We start from the raw sequence: 20,087 nt of genomic DNA, 5'->3' as shown, positions 1-20,087 counted from the left end.
ACGGCCTTGTACGTAATCAAATCGTGCACCATATGCAGAAACCAAGTTCTGATTGTGTAATGCTAAAACGCTGACACCTGGAGTAAGCTTTTAACATGCAGCACAACGAATACTCTTACGAAGCTAGCTGCGTGCTGGACTGATAACCGAACCTTTATCCTTCTGTTACACATGTTAACATTTGTGATATCTAGGCACCCCCTAACTTCATTCACTTTCTTCTCTGAGACTCTTATCGCATGAAATGTCCCACTGAATGCACGGCAACTCTATTTACGGGACGTTTCTGTCAACCGCAACATCTCTATAGCCTGAAGAACTGTTTCGAGCCCCACTGCGGCCCTCCTTTTTGTACTATTGCAAAGATCTACTTCAACGACCTTTGCACACAGTACGAAAATTGCAACTGATATGAAATTTTGTCTGTGGTACAATACTGTCAATAGTTTCTTCTTCCACATAGATACTGGTTCTTTTGCACCCAATGTCAAGCTCCGAATTTCAGGAGAGACGTCAGTGTCGAGACAGTTCTGGATTTACCAGAGACAGCTGTTCGAGCCGTAGCGATGCATGCATTCTTTTTTGCAACAGATTAATCTCACGACTCTTCAAATCGTTAAAAACTGCACTCGAGATAGGTAGAAGGTTTACCAGACTAGCACTATGTTCCCTCACATGTGAGCTTATGAACTGCAAGAAGTCACTTTCGGGTACTTGCAACAACGTGATTGACAGTTTCTAATATAGTCCGAGAATGAACACTCCCACTTGGATCAGATTCTTTATGCATCAGTCAATTTCCTGATGGAACTAGTCGCTGCCGGACACAACACTGAGTGTCCTTATAATGTTGCCACTTCCACCAGCTGATACAATAAGTGGTCTGATCCAATAGTTTCTCTCAGATGTGTTCTCTTCAATTCACATTGTACGTAAAATTCTATTAAATCTACGGTTGTATTGGTCCGTGAACGAGTTATGAAGAACTAGCTCGATTGGACGATTGTGACTATCAGTATGACACAACGAATTATCGCTAAACGCCACTACGATTCTGTTTCCGCAGTCACATTGTTTCGTTCTATAGGAATGAAAAATATATGTTCACGTTCTTTTGTAAGTTACTAAAACACTCGTATGTTCCCTGCAGCTGGTTGGTGAACACGCTGATCAGTCTGCAGTACCAATACGTGAGACGGCGCTGAGGGCAATGTAATACATCTCTCGTTGCTTTCTCTTCTGTGAGTCCGGATCAAGGTAAGTACACTGTTCTCAATATTTTATAGTTCCATTAAACTGTTATTAAGTTATATCATCTCGTAACTCTTGTTATCTAATGATACCTAATCCATCTATATGATCACATAACTGTTGCCCTATCCATGTGCAGTTTAAAAGGTTATCTTCCGGCATTTCAGTCAATTAAATGATTCTTATTTCCTCGAATGCGATTCTTGTGCTCATTAAAAGCGAAGAAAGGACTTTTCTCGTGCCAGTGATGGGAAACCAATCGCTGTCCCCACACTTATGTTGTACTATTTTTACAGGGTGCCAAAAACCTTTAGAGTCGAAGTTATACACATGGTAGCGGACCATACATCGAGTGTTTTGTTATCAGAAACAAATGTTCAGAGATGAATATTTGAGAATTTATGACGCACTGAACCAGAACTTCGCTGTCGCATCAAAAATATCCGAGCATCACTATGCAATGCAGAAGTGACCACTATATGACGCTAGAGGCGTACCCATTACTACTCGAATATAAGGAGGTGGGGAGTATTGCTTTGTCAGTAGAGAAACAGCAGCAGTAGAATGGGTCAGTCAGGAGTGGTCAGTGACTACCAACGTGAACCAGTCACTGCATGTTATCTGAGAAACACATCCATCAGGGATATTTAAAAACGTTCTGAAGCTGCCCAAGTCGGCTGGTGGCGATGTAACTGTGAAGTGCAAACGCGAAAGAACAACCACAGCTAAACCAAGACCTGGCCGACCTCAAGCAGTAAAGGGTATTAACCGTTGAGCATTGCGGAGAGCAATGTAAGAAATCGCAGGAACTCAGAGAAAGGAATCGCTCGTGTGTTCCAAACTGTTACCAGCAGCCCAAGTAGCTAAATGACTGTTCATAGGTACTTAAACAAAATGGGGTACAATTGTCGAGTAGCTCCTAATAGCCACTCTCTCCTCCAGTCAATGCCAAGCGACGCTTCCAGTTGAGTAAAGAGTGACGCCACTGGACAGTGGGTGACTGGAAACGAGTGATTTTGAGTGACGAATCACGCTGTACCCTACAGCAATCGAATGGGAGGATTTGGGTTTGGCCAATACATGGGGAACGCTACCTGCCATTGTGTGCGGTGACAACAGCGAAATACGGAGGAGGTGATGTTACGATTTAGGAGTATCTTTTGTGGTTACTGTGTGGTCCCCTTATTGTGCTTAAAAAATCGCTAGATGTAGAGGGTTCTGAATAAATTTTACAACATTGTGTATTTCGGAGAGTAGAGGCAGAGTTCGAACACTGTGATTGTTTGTATCAACATGACAAAAAAATGGCTCTGAGGACTATGGGACTCAACATCTTAGGTCATAAGTCCCCTAGAACTTAGAACTACTTAAACCTAACTAACCTAAGGACATCACACACACCCATGCCTGAGGCAGGATTCGAACCTGCGACCGTAGCAGTCCCGCGGTTCCGGACTGCAGCGCCAGAACCGCTAGACCACCGCGGCCGGCATCAGCATGACAGTAATGCTCCCTGATAACTGAGTGTCTGGGGATGGGGGGCAATAGTTTGAGTAGAGTAACATTCCTGAAATAGACTGGCCCGCCCAGAAGCCTGACCGGAACCCAATGGAACACCTTTGGGACGAGTTACAACGTCGACTTTGCTCACGACCCCAGCTTCCAACAGACTACATTTTCTGGTTTCGGCTCTTGGGGAAGTAATGAGCTGCCATTTCTTCACAGACATTAAAACAACTCAATGAAATGTCCTCAGCAGTGATTAGACCGCTATAGAGGCGAGTGGTAGACACTCCACATATTAATGTTCCCTAAAGGTGTCCGGATATTTCTGAACAGATAGAGTACATCTTAAGCACGTGTATGAAAACTGCTTATTTTTGATAAAAGACCGCTGCTTGCCCCATAGATTGTGATGGTGCTACTCATAAATAACTCTCAGTCGTCTGTGGGTTGGATACAGCTGATTAATGTTCATGACTGTTATGTCTAAGATGCAGCACTATTCGTTACAGGGACTTGCAGTAATGCAATGAACGTCTGGTGTAGCGGAATGCAGTTCCAAGGAAGATGAAAGAATCTATAATGGAAAGTTTCGTAACAGGTGTCATCCTGACTGCAAGAAATGTAATGCTGTCTATAAAAACTTAGGAGAGCTTAAGTTGTTAGAGATTCAGACAGCTGGCCAAGATTCTCGGCAAAGAAAGATCCGCACAAACGAATATGTGGAGGTAGTGTTGGAATTTGTGGGAGCACATAAATCAGTAACCAAAGCCAGCGTGCTCATGTAACGCTAACTTTGAAGAATACAGCGTAGAGAGTGTAGGTGTGGCATGACTTTCACCCGTATCATAAACAACGAGTTCTTAAAATCACTGTGGACTTTGAATAGAACACACAAGAGGAGAACTGAACGTTTTGGAGTATTATGTTCCAAAAGAATGCTGAAGATTAAAGGAATCTTGGCTAACTAATGAAGAGAGTATGAATGAAATTAGAGAGAAGAGCACTTCAAGGATACAATTTTACTCTGGCAGATCAAGAATGAGTTGCTTTCTTCATTCATAGAAACGGGGAAGGAGGAGGAGCAGGTGGTAAACTCTAGAGGGAGAAGAAGATTTGAAAACAGCATGCAGATTCAAATGAATGTATCTCGCAGTAGTTGTTGAGATAAGATACTTGCACATTATAGACTACCGGAGAGAACTGCGCCAAACCAGCCATAGACCTGAAGACCACAGCAGTAACTACGAAAACGACGGTTCTTCATGTCAAACTCAGTTTAGTCTCCTCAACAGTATGTATGAATTTAAAATTGCTTGAGAAACTCTGTACACTAAATTATAATGTTTTGTTGAAGTAGCATTTCGTACCGTAAAAGTTCCTTCGTGAATCATTTATCAATTACGGAGTTTGGTAAATTTATGTTTGATTTAAGAATAAGAGTTTGTGCTTTCTTAAATGCTTGTATTCTAATCCCATGTTAACAGTGAAACAGAAAGAAAAGACTAATACTTACACTGTTTTATGTGTGTCTAGCATCTTGAGCACTCCGTGAAGAGTTGCGGTTATTAATTTCTGATGGTTACGCAAATTATCGGCTTTTATTGAGGTGCTGTACAAAACTGCTTGAAAAGTAAACAAAACCTGAACTGAAAACATGTTCAGAACCACGAGAAAAACCGCACCTATTGACTAGGTATACGACTTCCATGTGACGGAGATGTAAAGTTAGTGAAGCCAGCACACGTGCTAAATTAATGAATATTTATATCCTTTTTCTGGCGCAGCAATAAGACCCTAGCACAGAACGTCGTGGCTCACTAATTAGATTTCATACTATCGACTGAGTGTATGAAATTATCCTCGAAGCAACCTTTTCTTTATAGTGGTATTTGTTCGGAATCATGATATTATTGTCACATCTTACAGCCCTGCTCGTACTTTTCACCGGAAATATCAATATTTTCAGTGACCTATCGCATGACTGGAGCGCTGGAAAACCGTAACGCTAGCCTTTATATCACATTCACTTTTAATTCTGTCCCCATACTCGTCATAGTGATAACGGAAGGACACGTTTCCCGGGAACGTTCAAGCTACTCCTCGTGGCTCTCCGCGTCATGCATAATTTACTGTTGACGCATCCGCGTAAACTGAAGCGTGATAAAGATTAGCCTTGGAACAAACAGTCAACAGATTGTATATTACAGTGTTTGGTTTAGCAGCAGCGCGGTTTTAGCTGGTGTTCAGTCAAACCGTGCGAGCTGAAAGTGTGTGGCCGGAACCCGCGAAAACCAGAAAACTCTTTTCTACCCGTATCTAGTTTCAGTGCGGGTGTCCATATTAAAATAAGTCTGTGCTTCCCGCTCGACACTTCTGCTGTCACGTAGTCAGCCAGCCACAATAAATTTCATTATTTCCTACGACTGTGTACATACATCCTCAAAATGTAAACAGTGAATTCCGTAGAGGTAAATGACCATCTTCACTGAGTGGCACATTTACGTTCCGGAGTGATTTCAGGGTGTAAATTCGTGCCGACTGAACTGTAATTCGGTTTTAAGACATTTACAAACTGTAAAGTGACTTCGCAGCAACTGTAAGAACGTCGCAGAATTTGTAAGTACCGTCTGACGTCCATGTTATTTCCTCATAATTATTGGTAGTTTATTGATTTTGAAACATTCGGCCAAGAGCACAATCGTAAGTCTAGTAGCAGAGGGTGACGTACTGTGCCACAAAACTAAACCATCAGATTCACTGTTTTGAAGCGTCTGTTGGTGCAGAATTGCCAAAGCCAGTGCATGTATGTAATGTTAGATTTAGTTTAAGTCAACATTTATTGTCATTTTGAGTATCATTGAAGCGACTCTTTGGAATGCTGATAGTGGTTTTGACACAATTATTTGGGTTACCTCTGAGAGCTGTTTGCGAGACTTAAGTGAACAGCTTAAATTTACATCTCCGACATTGTAATATTTCGTTTAAAATCATGATTATCAGAGTACGTCTGTACGAATCAGCTTTTAGAAACAAATATGTTACTAGCACTCGAATGGGTCTTATTTTATGAATCACGGTACCAGACAATAACAGTTACATAAATTTTTCGAATTTCCTATCCATATTATCTAGCTTCTTCTGATCCTGCAATCCAACAGTGAACTCATTTTACCTCATATGGACTATGTGTCTAGAGTAGTACTACTATGTTGTAGCTTTAAATAAGTGATCCACATAGCTTTGTAAACATTTTTCGGTGAACTATGCGTAGGTTTCATTTAATTACCACCGGGGATTCAAATTCTGAAAATTGTAAGGCTGTGTGTAGTTGCTGTACGTCCCCATAGTTGCATCTTGGCAACTGCACGCCTATTTTCTCAAACTCTGACTGACTATGACTGACACTAGGAGCATAGTTTTAAATCAGTGTTGAAATCAACATCTGTCTCCTTTTCCAAACACTCATTTCTTGAAACTCTGACTGACACTGAGAGCACAGTTCCTACTCACGGACGAAGCTAACATTCTATTGGTTCTTAGAGACCGCATCACCAGGTCATAAGCGTCAAGGGATGCCTACGAGCTTCCATTTCATCCTCTGCCTTGCAGCGTCATGCAGATGTAGCATGGAGGGGAATGTTGTCAACACACAGCCTTCGCGGCCGTTTTGTAGACTTTCAAGAACGTGGAGGCAACAGTCGTTCAAGAAGCTTCTAAACTGGCATGACGAGACTTAATGTACCCCGCACCCGTCCGCCAACCTAAGAAAAATCCTTAGAAGAACCAAGAATCGAACCCGGGTCCTCCACGTAACAGCCGTCTACGTTGGTCACTCAACTACAGAGGTGGACATTATTAGCTCTCAGCAGAGTACATAACAAGTAATCACGAAAGTGAATTTTGAGGCACTCCACTTAAATCCAGGTATGTGATAAGTGTAGGTAGTGAAATCTGTGATTTGGTAATAATGAGAATGTAGAAGTAGCTACTTCGTGCGAGTAATGTTAGTTTGGCTAACGCACTTCCAAAAGTGTTCCTCGGAAAAAAGGCCAGTATTGCGAAACGTAACCAGTTGGCCCACTATGCGAACTAGTAATGTTTTTACAAGTAATACGGTTCTTCTCCATTTAATGTATTATCTAATGTATTTTCCCGTAATTACCGTGTGAACAGATGTATCTATAACATTTCATTTCATTTTATATGTTCGTGACTATTTATACCTCGTGTTTGGGACATTTCTTACGGGCTGGTTCGTCTAGTTCTTACCAAGTTTTTGGTTATTCCTCACAGACCTCAAAGACAAAAGTATCCGCTATGTCCATTACAAGGTCATTCCACTCCACGAGTTGCTGACTAGGAGAAACATCTCATTAACATTACATGCCTTGACCCAAGGGCACATGTATTTAATTTTCCACTGCTCATTTGAAGGAATTTCATTTATTCAGTGTCTCGTAAATTTCATCTGATACGCTTGCAAATGGCATTCTGAAAACAAGACTAAAACGGAGTTCACATTTTTCAAAAGCACTACAGCCATGTCTGAGTTTACCCGTAGTCTGATCGACTTCCACTACACTTTGATGTTCTGTAGCTGGTCTTATCTGCTGTGATTTACAGAGGTATTTTTGGTCTCGGAGTAAAATTTTTTTTCAGTTCCTGTCTGAAAATGGTCGTTTGTAGAAGAAACAAACGAATACATTGATATGAGATGGAAACTTCGTGATTTTGCCACTCATTCAGTGCCTAAATGACTGAATTTCGCGAAGGCGAGTGAAAAGGTTAGGTTTGAAACATTATCCTAGTTATTAATTGTCCATTGAAACAAACTGACACATATTAATTAGAAAATGTTAATTACAAGGAAAGAAGAGATCCATCGAAATTTTTGGATACAATGAAAATCAGTGGGTTTCCAATTAAAACACATAACCGGTTTTGTACTACGTAGTTCGCAATTGAAATCCCGTTCCACTCTGAAGTCCAGTGCTTCACTAACGAGGGAACATTCCCAAGTGTAAATAAAAAGATCTTGATGAAACATGGAGGGTACATAGAGGGGATAAAATAGTACAACACGTACTCTTTGGTTGCTCCCAATTTCACTTTTAAGGGGTAACCCACACCCCGAAAGGTAATTTGGCGTATTACGTTTTTGTAGCTAATATCTTAGAAACTGTGGTATATAAATGGTTCAAATGGCTCTGAGCACTATGGGACTTAACTTCGGAGGTCATCAGTCCCCTAGAACTTAGAACTACTTAAACCTGACTAACCTAAGGACATCACACACATCCATGCCCGAGGCAGGATTCGAACCTGCGACCGTAGCAGTCGCGCGGCTCCAGACTGTAGCTAGCGCCTAGAACCGCTCGGCCACTACGGCCGGCGAGGTATGTAAAAAGTACTTCTCATGTAAAAGTTGATTTGTAATTAACGTTCTTGAAAACTGTAAAATCGAATTTTGTAATAATCTGAAATACCTCACCGCCCTTAATTAATTCTGAAAATGAAAAGTTTTGCTGCAACATAAATTAAAGCTTTCAAGTTACGTACATCCATGTATAATAAAGGTGGTTTCTGAAATTCTATTTTTGGAAAATAAGCTGTATTCAGTGTGCTGTCAGGGTATTCTGAACATACCTAATTAAAATATCTAAAGCTTCATATTTAGTCTGCTTACGTATTTTATTTATAATTGCTTTATGCTTTAAATTATTATTTTACATTTACATTCTTTTCTTGATTTTAGGTCACTATTTTACGTTAATGTATTTTGTTAACTGAAAATAATAAAAAACTCCTTAGTATTATACAAAATCATTACAAACACGACAATCTGTAAACAACACATGAAGTTTCCTCACACCATGCACATAAAATGAACGACATTTCTTCACATAATAAACACTACGGAGAACACAATACAAAATAAAATTCAGCAGGATTTCAAAGTTTGTGGTTGATCCTCTAAATATCTTGATTTGTATGAGGCATACTTCAGTATATCGGTAAGCCGTAGCGAAAAGAATTAATTATTTACTGCAGCCTAATTATGTTGTTTCTCAAATGGAGATTGACATAAAAATCATTCAACAGAACTAGAAGAGAAAAACTTCTCACAAGTTATTAACATTATCGAAAGCCACATACACTTATCAACGAGAGAATTATGGCCACCTACCTACTGTCGATATAAACCCATCCAGCAGCGTCACCTGGCGGGGAATGACTGCTAGTAAGACACATACACAATGCATGTACTTATAATGATGAGCCTCCGCAGCCGACGCCCCCATGCACGTGCCAATGTTAACACCACGACATAGGCAGCTACGACTGAAATGGACACGTGACCATCACCACTGGACGTTGGTGGCAGAGCGTTGCGTGCTCTCACGAATCCCGATACATTCTCCATCCTGGCGATGGAAAGGCACGAATCCGTCGTCTTCAACGGGGACAGCTCCTTGGCACCTGTACTGTAGGACGGAGACAAGGTGGTAGCGGCTCCGTTATGCTGTGTGGAACATTCACGTAAACATCCACTGGTCCAGTGGAGATCGTTCAATGCACCATGATGTCCAAGGAGTACCATACACTGATTGCAGACCACGTACACCCCCTCAAGCCGATCATGCTTCTCGACGGCAAGGTAATGCACCATATCACAAGACCACAAGTGTGATGGACTGGTCCGAGGAACACAGTGGCGAGATCCGATTGATGTGCTGGCCACCCAACTCTCCAGATCTGAATCCAATCGGACACGTCTGGAATGCGATTGAACGTGGTGTTAGAGCTCATCGGCTCCCTTCCCGAAATTCACGGGAATTACGTGGCTTGTGAGTGCAGAGGTGCTGCCAACTCCTTCCAGCGCCCTATCAAGGCCTCATTGCTTTCATGCCACAACACGTCGCCGCTGTTATCCGTGCAGGTGGACATGCCGCCCATTGGGTAGGTGGTCATAATTTTCTGGCTGGTAAAAGTACATACCGTGTCTGTACCTGTGCCGTCGAATCCTATGGCGTCACCAGATGAACAATTTTCTTGTCCTCGGGTATTATAGTCAAAATGGTCTTCTCGCACTGACCATCTATCTTTTCATAGTTTTGAAAGAATCTAATGGTTAGTTTCGACGGAGAATACGAGACTATCTATGTCTTTGTGACAGAATAGAAATCTGGTAAACAAACGTATGAAGACCTCAAAAGACATTTGAAATTTATTTTCTTTCCCAGTGAGGGAGATAATTCTGCGTTATTGTTAGAATCTTATGGCTGTCATTGTGGAAAAACTGTACAGAGGCGCGTGATGACAAGGATCTTATTCATCTGGTGACCTCGAAGAGCTCGACGGTACAGGTATAGTCGTGACATTTACACGGCTTTAGATGTTGGAAGCACTTTCGAGTAGAATTTCAGATCTAGTTTTGATGAACGATTTTGATGTCAATCACCACTTAAGAAACAATATAACTAAGCTGCAGTCACTAGTACCTAATCCACTATTTTCGCCATTGCTTAGCAGCACACTGAAATATACAAATCAAGATATTTAAATAACATCCATAGCAATTTGAAATCCTGTTGAATTTTGATTTATATTATGTTCTCTGTCCCGTATATTAGCTGTGTTGAAAATACTCTGACAACACATTGTGTACAGCTTATTTTAAAAAAATTTAATTAAAATAAAAAAATAAAAAATAAAAAATAAATAAATCCAGGAACACGTCTTATCACACATGAATGTATGTAGCTTGAAAGCATTCATTTATATTTTAATAAAAGTTCTCGTTCTTCAAAGCTAATTAATGGTATGGGGTACTTCGCAAAATTTCAAATTATTACAAAATTCGATTAAAAATTTTTCAAGGACGTTATAACTTATCAGTTATTATATGAGAAACATTTTTATATATCATCATTTCAAAGATATTCCCTCCGAACATAATATGCTAAATTACAGAGTGTTTTGTCCCTCAAAATTGAAATTCGTCTCAAGAAAAAAAAATATTTTTTAAATTATTTGCCCTCCCTACACAACCGCCAAATTTCATCACGATTATTTATCGACACCTGAGAATGTTCCCTTTTAAGTAATACAGTATTCATGTGTTCTAACCGGTGCAAAGTATATGTCCTGCATTATGTTACAGATACCCTCATCTTCGTACTTGTGCTATTTGATCTTATGTTCTGCCTCTCGTTGTCGACAGGACTTTAATCTTAACATTTCTTCTTTTTTCCTTCTAACGGGTGACAGTCCACAGCTTAAGGTCTGTATAAGCTCACTTGGTACTGACATCTGACTACATGTACAGTTATCAGGGCGTGGTGGAAAGTACCACCTCCGAATTGTGTATAAAGAAACTCATAAAGCTTTTTAAATAAAGAAACTTTATTAACATTCTACATCTTTGCTCTTCATATCTATATATTTATTTCTCAATATAGTCACCCTCGTGACGAACACATTTCTCTCGTCGATTGTTGATACTTTCACTGTAGCATGCTTGACTCTGTAGACGTAGCCACAACCTCACCTCTACTTGCACCACTTCATCACTATCAAGTGAGGCCTTTGAAGGTGTTCTTTAAGTTTTGCAAACAGATGAAAATCGGGTGGAGCCAAGTCGGGACTGTATGGAGGATGATCGGTGATAGTGAAGCCAAGGCGTCGGACTGTTTCAGATGTAACGTTCGTGTGTGGTTTCCGATTGTCATGCAGAAAGAGAGAATGCACGATGTGTGGACGAATTCTTCGAATTCGAAATTCAATTAAAACACGCTGTTTGAGGAGATGACACGCAAAGGCGAACATGTACACAATTAAAAAAAAATACGTATATACGGAATGTAACGGTACATACAGGATAAGCAGAATCTAAAAACATCACGCAGTTTAAGGGAAATCGAACATGTGCCATGACACAGGCCATGACTTTATGGCGCATCGCGGTTTCTGCAAAGTGTCTTCACAGTCCTGCGCATTGATTGTGGATCCAAGCTCGAGGAATTCGTCGAACAGAGGGCCACTGCATTCGAAGGAGGTCACTATGACCTTACCGGAACTTGTGTGAACAGCTTCTGATTTCTTTGGCAGGAGAGATGTGCGGCGTTTCCACTGGTGGCTTTGCCGTTTCCCTCGGGCTGTCGGACGGAGTCCCTGTTGTATGAAAACGCTCGCCACCGCACTGCCAATCGGATGAAGGCTAGACTTCAATGATTTGGTTCGGAAACACTGCAGCATCCTCCGTACAGCCCGGGTCTTTCACAGTGTGGTTTTCATATCTTTGGCGACCTGAAGAAAGACATGCTTGCAAGTAGGTTTTAGTTGGAGGAGGAAGAGCAAGAGTGGGTGCCGTTGTGGATTCTACGAAACAGGAATTGATCGTCTCGTCCACCACTGGGATAAAGTCTTAAAACCTGTGGTGATTATTCTTAAATGGAACCATTTCATTATCCTGTTGTGGCTTGTGTTGTGTTTTCATTTGACTGTCCCTCATAAAACGTCAACTACATTCGTTACAAATGTTAACAGAATGAGCTTCGAAGAAAAAGTTCTTCAATGAGGAGAATATTATCTGCTTCATTTCATTTACCATGTAAAACAACCTCATTTCTTTCCTTATTAGAGTTGTGTTAGAAAACTCTGCAGCTACTACAATGAAACTATACGCATAAATGCCGTAGTATTATTCATTTGTTATTTTGGTTTGGGTATTGTCGACCTTATGTGTACAGTTTTACAGAATAATGGACAGTGCAATTCATTATATGTGACATGTTAAAATTACGACCGGAGTAGAACTCGAAGCTGGATACCTGACTTGTGTAAACACTGCGCTACTAGGGCACACCTCTCAGCGACTATCATTCGCTCTAATAGTTACCATAGCTAAATGGAATGATAAGATGCTAGTGGTTTCGTGACAGGAGAACAGCAATGGGGAATGCGGAGATCTCAAGGACTGTAGCGAAGCAGATAGGGATTGGGAATGAAAAATATATTAAAACTGTTTCTAGATTACGTGTGGAAAACTGAGAATGCGCGAAGCGCTAAAGAGTGATATTTCATGCATATCTATAGTGCTGACCTGGACACTAGTTTGGAGTGGCAGGAGCTGCGCTAGAATGGCCAGGAAACGTAGGTTTATGAAGAATCAGTCAGAACAAAAAAGTACATAACGAAGTAAAAAGAGGTGAAAATACTTATCTTTTAGAGGCAATTAAAATAAAGAGAAGCAAAATAATGGCGAGTTACAGGAGGCTGAATGAGAGAGAGATAGAGAGAAAGAACGCTAGATTGCTAAGCTCAAGGGTTGTGTGCGTTACTAAAGGAAAGCCACAGGCAAATGTCGCTGATGGATTATTATTTGCCCTGGAAACCGTTGCGTCTAATATTTAACATAAAATGAGGTGATAAGAAAATAAATATTGCAAACATCGTTATTAAATCATGAGAAATGAACAAAATATAGTTCGCATACTATAGTGATAAAAAAATTGATAAAAACTAAAAAATATAAAGCTACATTTTCTAGCCTTAACTGAACCTTCTCTCAGATCTTGATAGAACAATATTATAATAAATGAAAAGTGCTGGTTTTCTTTTGTTCTACATTATTCCTTTTATTGTGTCGGCTGGGTTTCGGCTTACATGGCCATCTTTAGACATTTGCTGAATATTGTCACCAAAGAAGTTACAATGTTTGTAACTGACATTTGAAGAGGACTTACAGACCCAGATTGACTCAGAAACGTACAGGAAATAACGTCTTTGGCAGTGTGGTGGTAATGCTGTATAAAAAGAAAAAAGTTGAACAGAAAATAAATATAAGGGGAGTAAACAGGAAAAACATTAACACTATACTCAAAACTGTGCCTATTTAAAAATTTGCATTAAATAAATTAATCAAGCAAAATAAAAACAGTGCTTGATGAGACAACTTCAAGAGGTATCAAACATGGAAAGTAATACAAGTACCAGTTAAAAGAAAGACTTAAGAATTGTAACTATAGACTATATGTATTACACAGGCAATTTGAATAAAATAAAAGAACGCAATGAATACTGGAGAATGGGGGAATATGAAGGAGCAGAGAGTGTGTGAAGTAATGAGAAACAGAGAGCATTATGTTATGTTTAGGGGAGGGGAAGTACTAATCTGTATCTGGCCATTTACGATTACATCTGGACTGTGATCTATATGTTTCTAAATTTGTAGGGCTTCCAGCAGATTGAGGTTTTGGCCTTTGTTTCCTAAGTGAAAGACATCGGACTCTTGTGGGTAGTTGTGGTCTTCACTTTGTAAAGGCTCAGCGTATGTGGAGTCAGAATTCTGCAACCTCCAGCTGCGTTCATGTTCAGTCAGCCTTGTTGCTATGTCTCTCCCTGACTGAACAATGTAAAACTTGTCACAATCAGAACAGGTAATGCTGTATACCCCACTGTTGTCTAATATCTTGACCTTATCTTTCCTATTGAAAATACACTGGACTGTGGTGTTCTTAACGCAGCAGGAAAGCCTATACTTGCAGGATTTCGCAACAACCCATAGCTCACAGACATGCAGCTTTCGACCCAATGGTACACTGTCTCATATATGCCCCCATGTCCGCAGATGATTTTAAAGCAAAGTTGGACACAATAAAATTTATTGCCTCAACCAATGGCTATAATCCAGTCCACATTGACCACACCTTGCATAGGAAACCAAAGCTGAAAATTATACCCCTCCTCTACGCCTCATCTGTTGCCCCTTCCACAATCTGCAAGAAGTGGCGTACATTACCATATTTAGGAGACGTATCACAGATTGTAGCAAAATCACTGAAATTCTGCAAGTATGGGTTCTTCCACATGTTAAGAATACCACAGTCCAGTGTTTTTTCAATAACAAAGATAAGATTCAGTCATTAGCTTACAGTATTTTTTGCTCCTTTTATATCTGCATGTTGTGAAACTTTTTACTTTGTAAAATGATGTACAACCATACTCTCAAAGATGGCATTTACTATATGTGCCCCCACACTCCTCCATTTTCCTGTATTTATTCATTTTGGTTTACCTTATTGATATTGCTCAAGTCCTTCCTATATTTTGTAGTTACTTCGATAGTTCTTTCTTTTAATTGCTTTGTATATCACTCTCCACGATTTATACTTCTTGAATCAGCCTTGTCAAATACAAATTTTATTTTATTTTATTGGTTTTGTTTATTAATATTAACTGGCTGTTCCAGTTTTGTGTAAGTTTTTTTTCCTGTCTACTCCCTTTATACTTATTTTCTGTTCAACTTTTTACTTTTTACATTGATTTATCACCATATTGTCGAAGATGTTATTTACTGTACGTTTCTGCTTCAGTGTAGATGTGTAACTTCTTTTCTAATGTCGTTTTCAGACATTGTAGCTTCTTTGGCAAGAATAGTCAGTAAATGCCTGAAGATGTCCTAGTAAGCCGAAAATCGGTTAACATAATAAAAGTAATACTGTAGAACAAAGCAAGTCAGCGCTTTTCATTTTATACGTTTCTTCCGACCTTTGACTTATGTTACCCAAACAGTTGCAGAGGTTCATATAATTTAACTAGGACCTCGAACAAGAGATCAACTTCGAATATTTCACATTAAGCACATCACTACTAAAGGTGAAAGAAACCGTAAGTACCAGAAAAATCCTTGGAACTTTGGATTTGCAATCTGACATTTTCATAGCCACCATTCTTTGAACAGTGCTGAATTTAAAGCGTCCAGACACAATTTACTGAACGCTTTCCTGTATTTACATTAAGAGGCGTCTCCGATATACACAGAAAATTGAAAAGAAACTTCTTGGTTAGTGAATGAACGAGTGAATCAATGAATAAAAGGCGTCCCGTGACTCTCGTCCAGTTGGCTGACTTTTTCTGGTTGACACCACTAAGGCTGCTGCATGTCAGACGTCTTACGTTCGACTGTCTGCTGGAGGTGACTGTGATAAGAACGTGTACATTGTAGTGTCACGTAAGTGTTGTCGGTGATGAGAGAAGGAAGACGGTAATGCCCGAGAACCCAACATATGCTACATCTATAGCACAACACCAAAGTGGCGTACGACCTCAACTGAAGGACGGATCGCCATCAACAATAAATATCGCATGCCTTTCTTTCATGAAACATCGATTGGAAATTTGTAATTTAACCCAATGTTTTTCGGTCTGACGGTCAGAAACTGTCAACCACCGACTGTCCTCAAATACTGGCGATGAAAAGTTTTCACCACCAGGATCAGAACCAGGTTCTAAGATTCGAGCTGCGCCATACAAATGTGTGTTCGTGTTTGTGGCTGCAGGGGCGGATAATCAGAAACCCTAATGTATTAACACTAGGGTTGGAAATTGATAGAAAGGAAACATGGAGTGTCCTTTTCCAAGAACTCATACTGATATTCGTATTAAGAGACTTAGAAAACGATATCACTCGACGTTTTCATCAATATAAACGAAGCGACCTAGAAAATGCCACAAGCGCATAGCTGCTCTCCCCACCTTGTGTTTATCCATGAATGTTTGTAGCAACCTTTCTGTTTTCTTTCTTGTCGGGAATGTTGCCTTCCATCTTTCCTTCGAAGAACAGTAGATGACTAATAGCAGAAGCGTACCCATTGCCCTTCAGTTGCTGTCATCTATGACGCTGCAGAGAATGTGTAAGTATCGCCTTCCGTGTCACGGCTGCAGACGCCGACCTTCGGATTCGAAGGCTCATACACACAAGGGTGATATACTGAACATTGCCTGTTCGCAATACCGCTGAAACTGTGCACTGAACAAAGTATGGTACTCAGGGATCCACAAAGTTATTTGTACATAGTTCACAGTACAACAGGTGCTAACGATATTTCTACACAGACAGCAATGAGTCAGCGTTGCGCGAGTGTCTCGTTCGCTATGCACTAGCTATAAGTCCTACAGAAAAAATGGACAGAACCTTGTAGTAGGAATTTAATGTAATGTAATTTTGTTCTGGGATACGATTACGCTATAGGCCGTAGCTTTCGAGTTATTCAAGAAAAAAGTGACCATCAAACGCATTCCCTCTCCCGTACTGCGCCCCCACCAGTTCTGATTTCTAGTATGTTGTACTTGGTATCCCCTGCCACCACTGTACAAAAATTCAAAAATTTGCGACAAAACGAATTATTTCCCACATTCGACCTTTCTTGGTCTTCATTGACTGGCCTGGCTTAGTGGAGACTTGTAGATTGTAAAATTTACGGTTGTCTAAATTTTGCATAATAATTTTGTGAATTTTAACAGCCTAAAATAAACTATTATATCACTGGATTCGTCAGACCTTTTGACTACGTAACTACTGTGCTTGTGAAGGTTAAGTTTGGATCGAACTGTCAGCGTAATTAGCTTTAGCGTAAAGTTTACAAAAGTCGTTTTCCTATCATTAGCCTCACTGACATGTTTCAATTAATAATGTTAACGAAACAGCGGATTGCGCTGGCGACGCATTAGCCCAGTCAATAGGGACAAAAAATATCGAATATCAATAATAATTCGTGCAGTTACAAATTTTTGTGCAGTGGTTGGGAGGAGTGCAACGAACAACACAGTAGAAATCGTTCCTGCTAAGGGATGAGTGTTGCGATGGAGGTGCGTTTCAAGGTCAAATTTTTTGTTTTTCATGAATAACTCGAAAATCGTGGCCTCAAGCGAAAATGTGTCCAAGTGCAAGATTTATGTATATTACATTTCCAACAAAAAGGTCTTTTTCAGTTTTTCTGTAGGACTGATAGTTTGCGCTTAGCGAGCAGGAGAATATGAAAATATCGTGTGTGGTTTTTGAAGGCTAGATATAACATTGTGAGTTGTATAAAACGACATCGGTGAGAAGATCTGAAACACCATGTATAGGCGAACTGTTCGTAACGCACATTCCATGGTTCACCATCAAGTTTATGACTTCGCCCTTTGCCCTGTAAACGGGTTGCTGTGGAAGGATTACGCCCTGTGCGGGCAGCAATTTCGCGGTACGACAAATCCAAATTGACGAAGGGTTAGAGGTCCCGTCACTCAATCTCCGTTACTCGCAGACGACAACTGTAGTACAGAGTTTAATACACTACTCACGGAAGATGGTTGGTCAAATCTCCGCATCGTCATTTTCATTTAATCATCACATATTCTCCATAAACTGTTTGAAGCAAATAGTTGGTTGGTTTAATTCCTGACGTCACGCCGTTCTACTTCTCACTCACTGTCCAAAGACCGGCCTGCACCAATTTCGATGTCTAGAAGACGTTTAACCATACGTTAATTCATTTGCATTAGTTTGTTTAGTTTTGTTCAGAGACACTACAATCAACGCATTACGTAATTTTTTTACATGCTTATGCACCCGCAATTCGATGTTGGGCGGTGTGTGAACTAATCTGGTGTTGCCAGAACCGAAGTAATTGAGTTCAGATATTGAGGGAAGTGATATTTGAAGGACTTACGAATGGGAATGATGTAATTCCCCCACCACAGCAAAGATGAATGGCATGAACATGCGATGAGAACTAGCCAGCTAGAAAGGTATCTGAGGTGATCCACGAAATTATCATCTTGACACCCATTTGTTGTAACAACTTATATTCTGATCTCATCCGAAATGAGATATCTCTAAGTTTGATACGCCAGTAGGGTGGTATCTATACGTGATACCAGAGTTGGTAGCTACGTTTCATCTGCTGTTTTAATTTGTCGCTGTCTTTTCTTCTTTTTTTGTGCGATTAATGGAAAGTCATTCAGCAATTAAGTGAAGGTGCTAGAGGGTAACCGAGCGTTCATCAAACCAGGGAACTATGCATGTACTTAGTTAACACGACTGTTGTCATCTTGCAAGTCGGAAGTGTGCACAGCATATTCGTCGTGAAGATCCAGAGTAAAGGTCAACGCTTGGTCACCAAAAGTCTTGAAATAAACGTCCTGGTCCATGTTCATTGTACTCTGAATAGGTGGGCACAAGTTACGATGTATAAACCACCACCTAAGTCCCATAAAACCATCTCCGTCTTCAACGACACTCTGAGGTTTGAACGTCTTATAAGGAAGTCTGTACAGTCAACGGGATCCATCATTTGAAAAGATTGTAAATCTCGAGCCTTCGGATCACGCTACATGTTTCGCGGCAAAGGTGCTCTCCAGTTGCTGTATCGTCTTCCCCATCGAAGATACAGCTTTACGCGCCGTTGTGCGTAATGGCCTTCTTCGATCTACCTAGCTCCAAATATCCAATCGATTTTGTTCCCTTCGCACTTTTCAAATGGTTTAAACGGCTCTGAGAACTATGGGACTTAACATCTGAGGTCATCAGTCCCCTAGAACTAAGGACATCACACACACCCATGCCCGATGCAGGATTCGAACCTGCGACCGTAGCGGTCGCGCTGTTCCAGACTGAAGCGCCTAGAACCACTCGGCTACACCGGCCGGCTCGCAGTATTCCCTCGGAAACTGATTCACATAGATTTGCATTCACTTGCAGCAACACTTACTGTCGCACTGGAGCCAGATTGTCGTTGGCTAGACGTAACTCTCGTCACCAGTTCTTGTCCTTTTTGCAACCACTGTTGTTACGCCCTGTTACTTCGCTGCCGCTGGTGCACTATTCCTTTAAATACACTGAAGGTCCGCGATTGTGTACCAAATAATCGGACAACTTCATTAAAAGCGTGGTCATGGGAACGTCCAAATATGGTAGCTTCTTTCTGCCAGTATGTCACATTTCCACGTCGACTCATCCTACTCGTACTACACTGCCTTCATTCAAGCAAGTGGCACATACAGACCACTCCATTGCCATAACTTACGCCAATGGTGAAAGGTTCACATGAACACCTGGTACCAGTTCTGCACTATCTACAGTGTTTCAAAATTAACAATGAGGTCTTTTAAGGAAACGACTAATAATTCGTAGGGAGAGGTTAGTTTGTTTTGCATGGTGAATTGGAAAAGTAGATGTGGGAAGAAAATAGAATAACGGTACCGTGTGCAGGTGTGGAACAATTAGTGTAATTTTTAAGATTTGGGAGAGGGTAGAGCGGGTAAAACGTGTCGGGAAGAATAGAGACCAGATTAGCCTTCATGATCTGTGTGGAGGAGTCGGCCAAAACCGCTTTGAAAACATGCCGATTGAGTGGTCATATTGTGTTCGCGTAATGTGTTAAAAGAGATGCTGCATATAATAGTACTGGAGATAAGGGATGATACCATTTGAAAATGTTTGCCGGATTAGCAACGTGACTACGAAGTTCGTATATTTTGGCTTACGTAAAGGACAACTAGCT

The 20,087-nt window shown here is 40.6% G+C and overlaps 1 protein-coding gene across 1 annotated transcript in view; it reads left to right on the top strand.

Annotated features, from left to right (window-relative positions):
- The first annotated feature begins 1,221 nt into the window (after nt 1-1,221).
- Nucleotides 1,222-20,087, top strand: part of LOC126183892 (FMRFamide receptor) — a 1,121,637-nt gene continuing 1,102,771 nt past the window's right edge. The window contains exon 1 of the mRNA XM_049926214.1: nt 1,222-1,257. The gene's annotated coding sequence lies outside the window, so the exon portion shown is untranslated. The remainder of the gene's footprint in view (nt 1,258-20,087) is intronic.

Source organism: Schistocerca cancellata, chromosome 4 (genome assembly GCF_023864275.1).
Source record: "Schistocerca cancellata isolate TAMUIC-IGC-003103 chromosome 4, iqSchCanc2.1, whole genome shotgun sequence".
Classification (NCBI taxonomy): Eukaryota; Metazoa; Arthropoda; class Insecta; order Orthoptera; family Acrididae; genus Schistocerca; species Schistocerca cancellata.
This window is presented reverse-complemented; position numbering and strand designations above follow the sequence as displayed.